Here is a 14650-nt window from a genome sequence, read left to right as displayed (position 1 = left end):
ATTTTGTGTCCTGAAACCTTGCTGAAGTTGTTTATCAGATAGATCAAGGAGCTTTTGGGCAGAGACTATAGGGTTTTCTAGCTATAGAACCATATTGTCTACAAACAGAGAAAATTTACCTTACACTCTTCCCAATTGGATGCCTTTTATTTCTGGCTCTTGCCTAATTACTCAGGCCAGGACTTCCAGAATAATGTTGAATAGGACCAGTGAGAGAGCCTATCCTTGTTTTGTTCCAATTTTCAACGGGAATGCTTCCAGGTTTTACCCATTCAGTACAATGCTGGCTGTGGGTATTTCATAGATGGTGCTTATTATTTTGAGGTATGTTCCTTCAATGCCTAGTTTGTTGAGGGTTTTTAACATGAATAAATATTGAATTTTATGGAAGACCTTTTCTGCATGGATTGAGATGATCATGTGGTTTTTACTTTTGGTTCTGTTTATATGGTGAATCACATTTATTGGTTTGTGTATGTTGAATCAACCCTGCATTTTAGGGATCGTGGTGGATTCGCTTTTTGATATGCTGCTGGATTTCGTTTGCTATAATATTAACAGTATTTTGTTGATGATTTTTGCATCTACGTTCATCAAGGATATTGCCTTGAAATTTTCTTTTTTTGTTGTGTCTCTGTAAGGTTTTGTATCAACATCACACCAGCATCATGAGTTAGGGAGGAGTCCATCCTCCTCACTGTTTTTGAAATATTTTCAGTAGGAATGGTACCGGCTGTTTTTTATGTATCTGGTAGAATTCAGCTGTGTTTTCATCTGGTCCTGGGCTTTTTTTGGTTGGTAGCATTTTATTACTGATTCAATTTCAGAACTTGTTATTGGTCTGTTCAGGGATTCAGTCTCTTCCTGGTTAAATCTCGGGAGGTTGTATGTTGCCAGGAATTTATTTCTTCTAAGTTTTCTGGCTTGTGTGCATAGAGGGATTCATAGTGGTCTCTGAGGGTGTTTTTTTTTTTTTTTTTTTTTCCTATTTCTGGAGTATCATTGTAATGTCCCCTTTGTCATTCTGATTGTGTTTCTCTCTCTCTTTTTTTTTTTTATTAGTCTAGCTAGCAGTCTAATTTCTTTCAAAGAGCAAGCTCCTGGATTTGTTGACCTTTTGTATGGTTTTTCTTCTCATTTTTCTTCAATTTAGCTCTGATTTTGGTTATTTATTTTGTCTTCTGCTAGCCTTGGGTCAGTTTGCTCTTTCTCTCTCTTCTTCTTCTTTTTTTTTAAAAAATAGGTTTCATTATGTTTCTGGTGTAGGATTGTGACATACTTCCTCATTTCACTGTGAGCCATTCCCTTGACTCTAAGCTAAATTAGTGCACTATTTCTTACAAGAGGATATCTTTGACAACCTAAAATAATTAGGTTGTTATTGCATACAAAATTATAACCTACTCTATAGTATGTTTGTGATAATAATGTATAATGGTAAAACTATTAAAGAAGCGATATTGGTAATTGTAGACAAAAGTGTGAACTATATAGATATTTTGCTTATGCTTCCTACTGTACTTTGGCAGTTTGTATCTGGGTATAAAATCATTCTAAAAATCGGGTAAGACATTTGTGAGACTGGGAAAATACATTATAAAGAAGGTAGTAAAGGTTTTTCTTTCTTCTTTTTTTTTTTTGAGATGGAGTTTCACTCTGTCACCCAGGCTGGAGTGCTGTGGCCGGATCTCAGCTCACTGCAAGCTCCGCCTCCCGGGTTCGCCATTCTCCTGCCTCAGCCTCCCGGGTAGCTGGGACTACAGGCGCCCGCCACCATGCCCGGCTAGTTTTTTGTAGTTTTTAGTAGAGACGGGGTTTCAACGTGTTAGCCAGGATGGTCTTGATCTCCTGACCTCATGATCTACCAGTCTCAGCCTCCCAAAGTGCTGGGATTACAGGCTTGAGCCACCGCGCCAGGCCGGATTTTTCTTCTTTTGTGTGTGTAATTTTTTTTTAATTATTCAAGTAATATGTGAATACATGCTCATTAGTACAAGAATTCAAACTGTATGTAAATATATACAGTAAAAAGTTACTTCAGTTACCTCCTAACACTCTCCCTCCAGAGGAAGCTACTATTAAGTGTTTTGTTTCTTTATTACTATTATTAATAAGGCAAAGACTAAATATCAATAAAGGCCAAAACCAGCAAAGAAAGTGGCAGCCTTTTTATTTGCAAATATGCACACACTCTTGGGCGAGGTTCTCTGGTCCTCAGGTATGGGTCCAGGGAAGTCTCGCCAGCGCTCTCCGGTGAGGTTCTCCGGTCCACGAATGCAGGGGCTGAAGAAGTCAAGCCGCCTCCTGAGGGCGCGGACTTTTATGCATTGGTACTGGAAGGGGGCGGGCAGTGGGCGGGATAAGGGCGTAATAGGGGCATCTCCATAGGCGTGGCTGGGTAAGTTTCGATCTCTTCGGATTGACATCACCTGGCACATGCTCAGTTGATCTGCATTTTCCCGGGCGCGGGCTGCATTTTCCCGCGTGCAGGTAAGTTGGTGATGAAGAACCGGGAAGCAACAGGGACTGTGCCTTCTTGTTCGCCTTTTTCCATCATGTCCCTTCTCCCTCACCCAAACATTAAGAATTTGATTTGTATCTTTTTCCGCCAACATGGTTACACCTATTAAGGTAACTAAAAGGCAGAAAAAGTCAGTTTAACAAAGAAGTTAAGCATGCTTTCTTTGAAGCTGGGCTGCCTGGGTTAAAACCCAGACTCTGCTACTTAACATTGTGTGATATTGGTCATGTTATCTAACGTCTCTGTGCCTGGGTTTCCTCATAGGTAAAATGGGGATACTAAGAGCTTCACAGACATGTTATGAGGATGTCTTTAGCATATGCGAAGTATTTAGGATAGTGTCTGGCATACAGTGCACACAATTCATCATGGAATCATGATGCATATATTGTTTCAGAGCTTGTATTCTATACACATAGGGGAATGTAGTGTAGCCATTAAGAGCATGAATTCTGGTTCTGAATCCAATTATCAGGTGCAAATCCTAGTTCTATCATTTACTAGCTTCATGACTGTCAGGAAGTATATAACCGTCCTTTGTCTTTGTTTCCTTTGTAAAATGGGGGTAATAGCTTTAGCTCTAAATTAAGTAGTATATATAGGACATTTAGAATGACTGTCATGTAGTAATTACTCAGTAGATGCTTATTAGTATGTCATTGAAAGCACTCAGTTTATTATTTAATGTTATAGATATATTACAATTAATTTAACAATTTGTAGTTGATGGTCATTTGGATTACTTCTAATTATTAATTGTTACAAAATATTCTGGTGTCCATACTTTAACTAAAAATAGAATTACCATTTAACCCAGTCGACCCACTGCTGGGTATCTATCAGAAGGAAAATAAATTGTCATATCAAAAAGACACCTGTACATTTGTGTTTATCACAGCACTATTCACAATAGAAAAGTCATGAAATCAATCCAAGTGTCCATCAATAGATGATTGGATAAAGAAATGTGGTATATACACACAATAGGATACTTCCCAGCCATAAAAAAGAGTGAAATCATGTCTTTTGCATCAGCATGAATGGAATTTGAGGCCATTATCCTAAGTGAAATAACTCAGAAAGAGAAAACGAAATACCACACGTTCCCACTTACAAGTGGGAGTTAAATGGGTATAAATGAGCATACAGAGGAAAATAATAAACACTGGAGACTACAGAAGGGGGCCAGGTTGGGAGGGGTGTGAGGGTTGAAAAATTACCTGTTGGATACAATGTTCACTTTTCAGGTGATGCGTACACTAGACGCCTAAACTCTACCACTGCACAATACATCCATGTAACAAACCTGCACATGTACCCCATGAATCTATAAATATTTTTTTAAAAATTAAAATAACTTTGTATCTACTTTAACATGTATGAAAAAAAGCTAGTGCTATTAACATTTTCCCGTTCTCATTGTCACTGAAAACTTGAATAAACACTTTCAAGATCCTCTTTTGGATCATTACCATACTGTACATGTGATCAATCCACGTCATTTTCTTATTAGTTTGGTTCAGTCCCAGGGTGTGAGTGGAAAGCAGAACAATTTGTGTGGTTAAAGCTTTATTTCTGAAGAGTAAATGAAACATGAAAACTACATGAGCCAAACAGGATTTCTTCTGTGTTTGCACTGTTGGAATCTCAGAAAAACAAATCTTTAGGTATCCTGATATTTGAAAAAGGTAAGTCTAAAAATCTTACATATTTTAGTTCTTTTTTTATTTTCTTCACAGTAGGCTTTAAATATGAATATAAATGCATTTCTTGGAAACAGTTACAACAAAGAGTGTTGTCTTATAAGAGGAAAATTGTGTCTTGAATCAAGTCTGCTTTTTTCTTTCATGCTTTTATAGTGTTTATAGAGAAAATTGGAAGTCTAAAGATTGCCAGTTGCACTAAAGAGCCACAGAAAAGTCTGCAATAAGTGCTAAGTAAGATTTTAATACAAAAGAAGAGAGGAGAAGAAAGTGAGGAGGAGTTGAGGGAGGGAAAGGAAAGAAAAAGAAAAAAGATTGGTAATGAAGTTGACAAACGTATTTACATTTACATTATTTTTTAAATGGACAGAGAACATTGTATGCTTTTATTATGTACAACATTTTGGAGTGGTTAAATCTAGCTAATTAACAAATGCATTATCTCACATAGCTCTCACCACATAAATCATACTATTCATCTACATTATTCAAAAAGTAAAGTGGCTATATTTATATTTTCAATCAACAAATTTGCATCAGTCCAAACTATATATAAATTTCCACATCTTATAGATCTTCTAAGGTATAGTAATTCATTTCAATCTGTGACTCAAATGACATCAATTAAAAGGATAGTTAAAACCAATTCCTTGACAGCAACCTTCATTTTAACCAGACTCTTTGAAGATAGAAAATGTATCATCTCTAAATACACCCTTAGACATAGTTGAATGTAATAATTATACATTTGTATGTTTGTACTTCTAACACTTTCATGTGCACTATATAATATTATACTGACAATAATCCTGTGAAGAGTCATTAAATGATGTGCAGTATCATCATTTAATTGCTGAAAAATTTGAGATCACAAAATGTTAAATAAATTAGCTTATGTTAAAAGTTCATGGCAGAACGGAAACCCAGGTTCCTTATTCCTGGTCCTATTTCCTATCCTTTGAGCAACACTGCCTCCCTAAATTACTTTTGTTTCACGTAGGAGATAAATTGTTATTTGACATTTTAAATGTACATTGCCTTAATGAGTTATTTTATATTACAGGAATATGCTAGGCACTTACTTTGTAAAACTTGTCTAACAAAATGCTTGGAGAAGCTTTCTTAATTAATCTTCTATACAAAGAGCAGAAATATGCAAAATTTTGCAAACCATTTATATGTAAGAAGACTGAAAAGGAAACTTGGAAAAAGAAGATTTTAGATAGAGAAGAAAATTCACTTTCTTCTGCTGAGATGGAAAATCAAGAAACAGCTACGAAAGAAAGTGTAACAGAGCAAAATGATGATACAGATCAAATAAAATCTGTGGATGAAACACTGTAGCAAAATGCAAAGGTATACCTCTTCCAGGAAATGTGTCAGTTGCGTTGCCCATTTCAAAGAGAGAACAACATGATCAAAGACAACCAGATTTATGTAGATCATGGTTGTGTATGAGTATTTGCCACAATTATCCTGACCTACAGATTGGAGGTGACGACATGAAGAACATATGTGATTCAGACTGCTTTATGGAACACACACATAATGATGTTTTTAATGGTCCCCTTTTGTTTTCAGTTGATATGCCACTGGGTCATTCTCCTGTCATTGGGCCTCTAGAGACATTACCTACCTCAAAATTATTGAACGGGGATGAAAGCCAAGAAAAAGTATGTTGTTTCAAGAACAGCCCTTCTCTAATTCTATGCTTAATACTTATATGGAAGAAAGGTGGACGAGCTCTACAAACAGTTATTGGAAGAAAATCTCACCAGATGCCACTCTATAACCAATCTTATGGCTTCCAATTTGCTGATGAATAATGTAAATTACACCAGCCTTCAAATCTCTCAAGAGCAGAACATTGAGTTATGGAAAGATCAGGAAGCTATCCTACACTCTCTATCACTATGTAATCTCTGTAACAGTTCTCATGGAAACAGTTCTGAATTCAGTACTCCTAACTTACAAATATCAAACCAGACAATTAGGGAACTTCTATGACATCTACAATAGAACCAAATGTAGGTTGTTTGGACATACTTAAGGGACTGCAATAACAAGAGTTTTCTCTGGCTTATCATTCACATCTAGCCTTCTTTGGGGTGTGGTTATTATAGTTTTTGAGAAACGATTTGGCCCATGGTACATCTGAATTCTTGTAGGAGACAACTATAGTAACTACATTTTTGAGTGCATGTTCTTAATGTGTTGATATTTTAATTGTTGCCAGATTAAACTCTATGTGTGTTTACCTATTTAATTTTCACTGGCACCCCAAATCAATTACCTCAGTGTCACACAGCTTTATTTACAACAAAAATGGGATGAGGAGTGGATTATTGCTCTAAGATACTGAGGACAACTAGAAGGTATATCAGAGAGGGACATTTATTTCCCCACAAAATTGCATTGATACTGACAATCAAAATAGTCTAGGGGGAATTATGATATGTAGTTATGGATATGGATATGTATATCTGGATATCTATATGTGGATATCTATAGATCAAGATTGAGTATGGGGACATATAAAAGGAAATACTTTAAACAAAGTCAATTTAAATGAGATTTGAAAGAAACATGGAAGGGGGGCTTAAGGAAAAATGGAAAATTCGTAAGTACCATTTGTATTGAAACTTGGGGCTTTGGAACTTACCTGGAATGAACATTAACTGTTTTATATCACTGTTATCCCTGGTTGTTTTTAGGGATGGGAGGAAACAAAACATACAGGTAGAGTGAAGAAAGTAGAGTACCACCATTTAGAAATAAAAAGGCTCTCAGCAACTTATTACACATCAGATTATCCTCAATCATGATCCTGGCTTAGAGTGAAAGGCAGCAGTGTGTTATGGAAATTTTCGAATCTAAATTAAATACATTGACAAAATATATCTAAAGTAACAGTATAATTTATTGCAGACTTGGAAAGAAGCCTCCACACTTTTAATAGAAATAGGAAGATGATCGGCATGCACTTGTGTGTTGTAAAATAAAATGGTATTAATTTCTGTTATAGAATTCTTATGATAGCGTTATGCATTAATAAGATTTGTGCATTGACAATCACATATTGCCTTCCAATTTTTTCTTGAGTCTTTGATTAACTCTTGTAGAATGAGTCACCATAATGCCCTAATAGCTTGTTCTTTATGATCACACAATACTTAGTATATTTTCACCCTCTTCAATGTATGTGAACTAATAATAAGTACCCCTGATTTGTCTTCTGTTTTTCTGTTTATTGCTCCCTTCCACACAATCCTCTACCATAACTGTCCCAATCAATTTTTATCATTCAGACATTTGATTCTGAAGAGACAATGAGTAAGAGTTTTGGAAAAACTATCTTGTTATCTTTAGATACTGAAAAACAGTTGTATGTATATTGTCTTTTATGCTGTTAAATTTCAGCATTTTAATAGAAGAGTTACTAAAATTATGAAATATTAATGTCAAAATTTACAAAAGTGAATTAAATGTCATGGGACAGTATTACTAGTGTGAATGGTTTTCTTAGGTACAGTAATATGTATTAATACTTTATGAAGCAGTTATATTCATAAAGTATTGAAATTACATAGTATCATATAAAAAGTCACAGTATTTAGTATTTATCAAATTTATAAATACATTTAATTACACTCTCATATTTAAAATTTCCCCCTCTTTATCTGTGTCATCAAAATATTTATCATCTAAAGATACTCACTTATGGTTAAAATGGTTTAAAAATATAATGCAATTCTGGCCGGGCGCGTGGCTCAAGCCTGTAATCCCAGCACTTTGGCAGGCCAAGACGGATGGATCATGAGGTCAGGAGATCGAGACCATCCTGGCTAACATGGTGAAACCCCGCCTCTACTAAAAATACAAAAAACTAGCCGGGCGAGGTGGCGGGCGCCTGTAGTCCCAGCTACTCAGGAGGCTGAGGCAGGAGAATGGCATAAACCCGGGAGGCAGAGCTTGCATTGAGCTGAGATCCTGCCACTGCACTCCAGTCCGGGTGACAGAGCGAGACTCCGCCTCAAAAAAAAAAAAAAAAAATGCAATTCTTAAGTAAGGAAGGATGAAGAATTTGGTGTTATGTTTTATCCTGACCTCATACCTACCGACTTTAGTGCTGGAATGAAATATGCGTATGACATTATGATTTATCACAGTTTGGCTTTAAGTAGTCATTCTTCATTCTGTTTTTCACCATGGGTATTATTCATACGACCACAATGTTCCCTTTCAAAACATTTTTTGAAATGTATGGAATAATAAATTTCTTTTTGTCTCACATTTGCAGAAGTGAAAGTATTAGTTTTGTGCTTCTAAGAATATATGAAATGTAAATGATTCAGTCGTTGGGGAGGATCATCATGTTTTCTGGTAGGAAAAAAAGTCGAGGAGGTTATGAAAGATGTTGAATACAATGTTGTTCCCTGCTTACATAGAGTTTAACTTACACCCCGTCTTTGGATTTCAGGTCACTATTGTGAGTCCCAAAGTAGATGTGACAAAGTCTAAGGTAGTTTTCTGTCAGGAGTGTCCTTTAAACATCACACCTATTTAAGAGATACAGTCTATGCTGTACTCCTGGAATTTTCAGGCTCATTTTGTCTCATAGGTTAGTCCTCAAAAGAAGCCAGTCTCCCCAGGTTATTAAGACTTGATCTGACACTGTGATGGTCCATTCAAGTTTTTTTTTTTTTTTTTTTTTAATTTTTTATTATACTTTAAGTTCTAGGGTACATGTGCATAACGTGCAGGTTTGTTACATAAGTATACTTATGCCATGTTGGTGTGCTGCACCCATCAACTCGTTAGCACCCATCAATTCATCATTTATATCGTGTGTAACTCCCCAATGCAATCCCTCCCTCCTCCCCCCTCCCCATGATAGGCCCCAGTGTGTGATGTTCCCCTTCCCGAGTCCAAGTGATCTCATTGTTCAGTTCCCACCTATGAGTGAGAACATGCAGTGTTTGGTTTTCTGTTCTTGTGATAGTTTGCTAAGAATGATGGTTTCCAGCTGCATCCATGTCCCTACAAAGGACGCAAACTCATCCTTTTTTATGGCTGCATAGTATTCCATGGTGTATATGTGCCACATTTTCTTAATCCAGTCTGTCACAGATGGACATTTGGGTTGATTCCAAGTCTTTGCTATTGTGAATAGTGCCGCAATAAACATACGTGTGCATGCAGAGTTTCTGGGTCTTACTAAAACTTGTTTTTGGAAATGGAGAAACAAAGTAAATAGTTCCTGCTTGAGGGATGGAGGTATCAAATACCATGAATTTATTTTCCTGTTAAAAAATTAAAGAAATATTTTCATAAAAAATTTTACTTCTAAGAAGTGAATGGCTAACTTAACATTATTACATGATGTATACGTGGATGAAGGGTGGAGAGGTGACTTGATGTGAATTAGTGTGTAGGATAAACTGGAATAACTGTGTAGTTAAAGGAATGATTTTTTCTAGCCAACGAAAAAAGAAATCAACAAATTAATATCAACAGATATCCATTAAATCAAATTAAGTGTGGTTTAATGTTTTCATAACTAGTCTTTTGCATGGAAATTTAACCAATCAACTATGTATGTGTGAAAATCCACGAAAAACGAAATAGTAATTCGAAAGCAAAATAGTTATCACAGTGTTAAAATTAAGCTAGGTGTCCTTTTATTCCCCAGGGGCAATTTGGAGCTTTTGCTCCCCAATTACATTGTTATGTTCTTTTCCTCAAGGTCTAGTAAATTTGTGAAAATGGCCTTATTATTACACATTGGTTCAGTATTTGTTAGGGTATAAATATACACCATAACTTGGAGTTTTATGAAATAGTCTCTAAATAATTACATTTAAGATCATATCTGTAAAGCAATGTGAAATAAATTAAAGTATATTGACTGCAACTTAAAAAATATTGAATCATTGTTATGGGAAGCTGTCTTTGAATTGTTCTGCTATTTCTATTTACAGCTGAGAAACTTGTAGCTTACGGAATTTCTCAATAGTTCTGGTTCTATTTCCCCAAATGAGTGGTGGCAGTTTACTATGAGAAAAATAAATTGTGAAAGATCTTGGTTTTGTCTGAAAGTGACCAAAGTCTTTTCCTGAATATACTATTTATCTTTTTTTTGCTTTTTTTTTTTTTTTTTTGTGGATGAACTCTCACTGTCTCCCAGGCTGAAGTTAAGTGGTGCAATCTCAGCTCACTGCAACCTCCACTTCCGGTTCAAGTGATCTTATCTCTCAGTCCTCCTGAGTAGCTGGGATTACAGGCACCCGCCACCATGCCTGGTTTTTCTTTTCTTTTCTTTTCTTTTCTTTTCTTTTCCTTTTCCTCTTTCTCTTTCCTTTTTTTTATTTTTGGAGAGAAAGGGTTTCATCATGTTGGCCAGCTGGTCTCGAACTCCTGGCCTCAAGTGATCCGCCTACCTCAGCCTCCCAAAGTGCTGGGATTACAGGCGTTAACCACCACTCCCAGCTATGTATCCTAATAATTGTAAACTGAACCCACTTCTGCTAAATAGATTTTGAATAGAATTGAAAAAGTTTAACAACACAGGATCCCAGGGACTTGTGTGGTTCTACCTCTTTCATTTAAGTGTTCAGCTTTACTTTAGGGAAGTCATGTAATTGTATAACATCCTTGTAGTCTTCTGCTTAAGAGAAGTTTAGAATTCATATTATAAGGGTTTTAGTGGTATGGGACCGGCTTGTGTCTGTAGCAGATCTCTAAGGTCAGTTGAAAACCAAAAAGGAGTTTTCAGTTCTTTCTGTCTTTCATGTAGAAATACCTTCAGAGGCTGACTTTCTTTTCGGACTCAGCCCGCCTGCACCCAGGTGAAATAAACAGTCATGTTGCTCACACAAAGCCTGTTTAGTGGTCTCTTCACATGGATGCGCATGACATTTTGGTGCCGTAACTCGGATCAGGGGACCTCCCTTGGGAGATCAATCCCCTGTCCTCCTGCTCTTTGCTCTGTAAGAAAGATCCACCTATGACCTCTGGTCCTCAGACCCAACAGCCCAAGGAATATCTCACCAATTTTAAATCGGGTAAGCGGCCCCTTTTTTACTCGCTTCTTCAACCTCTCTCACTATCTCTTAACCTCTTTTTCCTTTCAATCTTGGCACCACCCTTGAATCTCTCCCTTATCTTAATTTCAATTCCTTTCATTTTCTGGTAGAGACAAAGGAGACACGTTTTATCCGTGGACCCAAAATGCCGGCACTGGTCACGGACTGGGGAAGGCAGCCTTCCCTTGGTGTTAATCATTGCAGGGACGTCTCTCTGATTACCCACCCACGTTTCAGGGTTGTCTGAGCACGCTGCAGGGACGCCTGCCTTGGTCCTTCACCCTAAGTGGCAAGTCCGCTTTTCTAGGGAGGGCAAGCACCCCAACCCCTACTCTCCCTGTCTCTAACCCTCCTCTGCTTTTCTGGCGGAAAGGCAAGCACCCCGACCCCTTCTCTCCCTGTTTCTACCCCTTCTCTGATTTTCTGGGGGAGGGGCAAGCACCCCAACCCCTTCTCTCCCTGTTTCTACCCCTTCTCTGCTTTTCTGGGGGAGGGGCAAGAACCCTGATCTCTTATTTTTGTGCCCCCTCTTGTTTTTGCACCCCGACCTCTTATTTTTGTGCCCCAATAGCTTAGTTCCACACCCCGAACCCCTTCCCGCTTTTCTGGAGGACAGGAACCCCGAACTCCTTCTCTCTGTGTCTCTACTTTCTCTTTTATCTGGGCTTGCCTCCTTCACCATGGGCAACCTTCCACCCTCCATTGTTCCTTCTTCTCCGTAACCTGTGTTCTCAAGAACTTAAAACCTCTCAACTCACACCTGAACTAAAACTAAATGCCTTATTTTTCTTCTACAATGCCGCTTAACCCCAATACAAACTTGACAGTAGTTCCAAATAGCCAGAAAATGGCACTTTCGATTTTTCCATCCTACAAGATCTAATTAATTCTTGTCGTAAAATGGGCAAACGGTCTGAGGTGCCTGACGTCCAGGCGTTCTTTTACACATCGGTCCCTCCCTAGTCTCTGTTCCCAATGCAACTCATCCCAAATCTTCCTTTTTTCCCTCCTGCCTGTCCCCTCAGTCCCAACTCCAAGCGTCGCTGAGTCCTTCTAATCTTCCTTTTCTACAGACCCATCCGACCTCTCCCCTCCTGGCTAGGTTGAGCTAGGTCCCAATTTTTCCTCAGCCTCCACTCCCCCACCCTGTAATCCTTTTATCACCTCCCCTCCTCACACCCGGTCTGGCTTACAGTTTCTGGCTTACAGTTTCCTTCCACGACTAACCCTCCCCGACCTGCCCAGAAATTTCCTCTTAAAAAAGTGGCTAGAGCGAAATGCATAGTCAAGGTTAATGTTCCTTTTTCTTTATCCGACCTCTTCCAAATCAGTTAGCATTTAGGCTCTTTTTCATCAATATAAAAAACCCAGCCCAGTTCATGGCCCGTTTAGCAGCAACCCTGAGACACTTTCAGCCCTAGACCCTGAAAGGTCAGAAGGCTGTCTTATTCTTTATATGCATTTTATTTTATTACCCAATCTGCTCCTGACATTAAATAAAACTCCAAAAATTAAATTCCGGCCCTCAAACCCCACAACAGGACTTAATGAACCTCATCTTCAAGGTGTACAATAATAGAGGCAGCCAAGTAGCAACTTATTTCTGAGTTGCAATTCCTTGCCTCCACTGTGAGACAAACCTCAGCCACATCTCCAGCACACAACTCCAAATGCCTGAACCGCAGCTGCCAGAGGTTCCTCTAGAACCTCCTCCCCCAGAAGCTTGCTGCAAGTGCCGGAAAGCTGGCCACTGGGCCAAGGAATGCCCGCAGCCCGGGATTCCTCTTAAGCTGTGTCCCATCTGAGCGGGACCCCACTGGAAATCGGACTGTCCAACTTGCCAGGCAGCCACTCCCAGAGCCCCTGGAGCTCTGGCCCAAGGCTCTCTGACTGATTCCTTCCCAGATCTTCTCAGCTTAGCGGCTGAAGACTGATGCTTCCCCATCACCTCAGAAGCCTCCTGGACCATCACAGATGCTTTGGGTAACTCTTACAGTGGAGGGTAAGTCTGTACCCTTCTTAATCAATACGGAGCCTACTGACTCCACATTACCTTCTTTTCAAGGTCCTGTTTCCCTTGCCTCCATAACTGTTGTGGGTATTGACGACCAGGCTTCTAAACCTCTCAAAACTCCCTAACTCTGGTGCCAACTTGGACAACATTCTTTTATGTACTCCTTTTTAGTTATCCCCACCTGCCCAGTTCCCTTATTAGGCTGAGACATTTTAACTAAATTATCTGCTTCCCTGACTATTCCTAGGCTATAGCCACACCTCATTGCTGCCTTTTCCCCCAGTTAAAAGCCACCTTCACATCCTCCCCTCGTATCCTCCCACCTTAACCCACAAGTATAAGACATCTCTACTCCCTCCTTGGCAACTGATCATGCACCCCTTACCATTTCATTAAACCCAATCACCCCTACCCCACTCAACGCCAATATCCCATCCGCAGCATGCTTTAAAAGGATTAAAGCCTGTTATCGCTTGCCTGCTACAACATGGCCTTTTAAAGCGTGTAAACTCCTCCTACAATTCCCCCATTTTACCTGTCCTAAAACCAGACAAGCCTTACAGGTTAATTCAAGATCTCTATGCCTTATCACCCAAATTGTCTTGCCTCTGGATCTCAACATACTTTTCTTTACTATTTCTTTACCCCTTCATTCATCCCAGCCTCTCTTCGCTTTCACTTGGACTGACCCTGACACCCATCAGGCTCAGCAAATTATCTAGGCTGTACTGCTACAAGGCTTCACAGACACCCCCCGTTACTTCAGTCAAGCCCAAATTTCTTCCTCATCTGTTATCTATCTCAGCATAATTCTCATAAATACACACTTACTCTCCCTGCTGATCGTGTCTGGCTAATCTCCCAAACCCCAATCCCTTCTACAAAACAACAACTCCTTTCCTTCCTAGGCATGGTTAGTGTGGACAGAATTCTTACACAAGAGCCAGGACCGTGTACTGTAGCCTTTCTGTCCAAACAACTTGACCTTACTGTTTTAGCCTAGCCCTCATGTCTGCGTGCAGTGGCTGCCACTGCTTTAATATTATTAGAGGCCCTAAAAATCACAAACTATGCTCAACTCTCTACAGTTCTCATAACTTCCAAAATCTATTTTCTCCCTGCAACCATCGCTCAGGGCAATGCTTATGCTGATAAGTTACCTAAAAAAGCAGCTAGCGGCCGGGCGCGGTGGCTCAAGCCTGTAATCCCAGCACTTTGGGAGGCCGAGAGGGGCGGATCACGAGGTCAGGAGATCGCGACCATCCTGGCTAACACGGTGAAACCCCGTCTCTACTAAAAAACAAAAACTAGCCGGGCGAAGTGGCGG

The 14650-nt window shown here is 39.1% G+C and overlaps 1 long non-coding RNA gene across 2 annotated transcripts in view; it reads left to right on the top strand.

Moving 5' to 3' along the window:
* Nucleotides 1-3998: 3998 nt before the first annotated feature.
* The window catches only part of LOC117077620, a 125015-nt gene continuing 114363 nt past the window's right edge, over nt 3999-14650 (top strand). The window contains exons 1-2 of one of the 2 annotated variants that reach the window (XR_004434813.1): nt 4005-4209; nt 5288-7248. This is a non-coding gene — a long non-coding RNA (uncharacterized LOC117077620). Of the gene's footprint in view, nt 4210-5287; nt 7249-14650 lie in introns of those variants that run through there. The other variant, XR_004434812.1, reaches the window with a different exon arrangement.

This window comes from Trachypithecus francoisi, unplaced genomic scaffold (assembly GCF_009764315.1).
Source record: "Trachypithecus francoisi isolate TF-2019V2 unplaced genomic scaffold, Tfra_2.0 Lachesis_group6, whole genome shotgun sequence".
NCBI lineage: Eukaryota > Metazoa > Chordata > Mammalia > Primates > Cercopithecidae > Trachypithecus > Trachypithecus francoisi.
The sequence above is the reverse complement of the archived record's forward strand: the minus strand, read 5'-3'. Positions and strand labels throughout refer to the sequence as shown.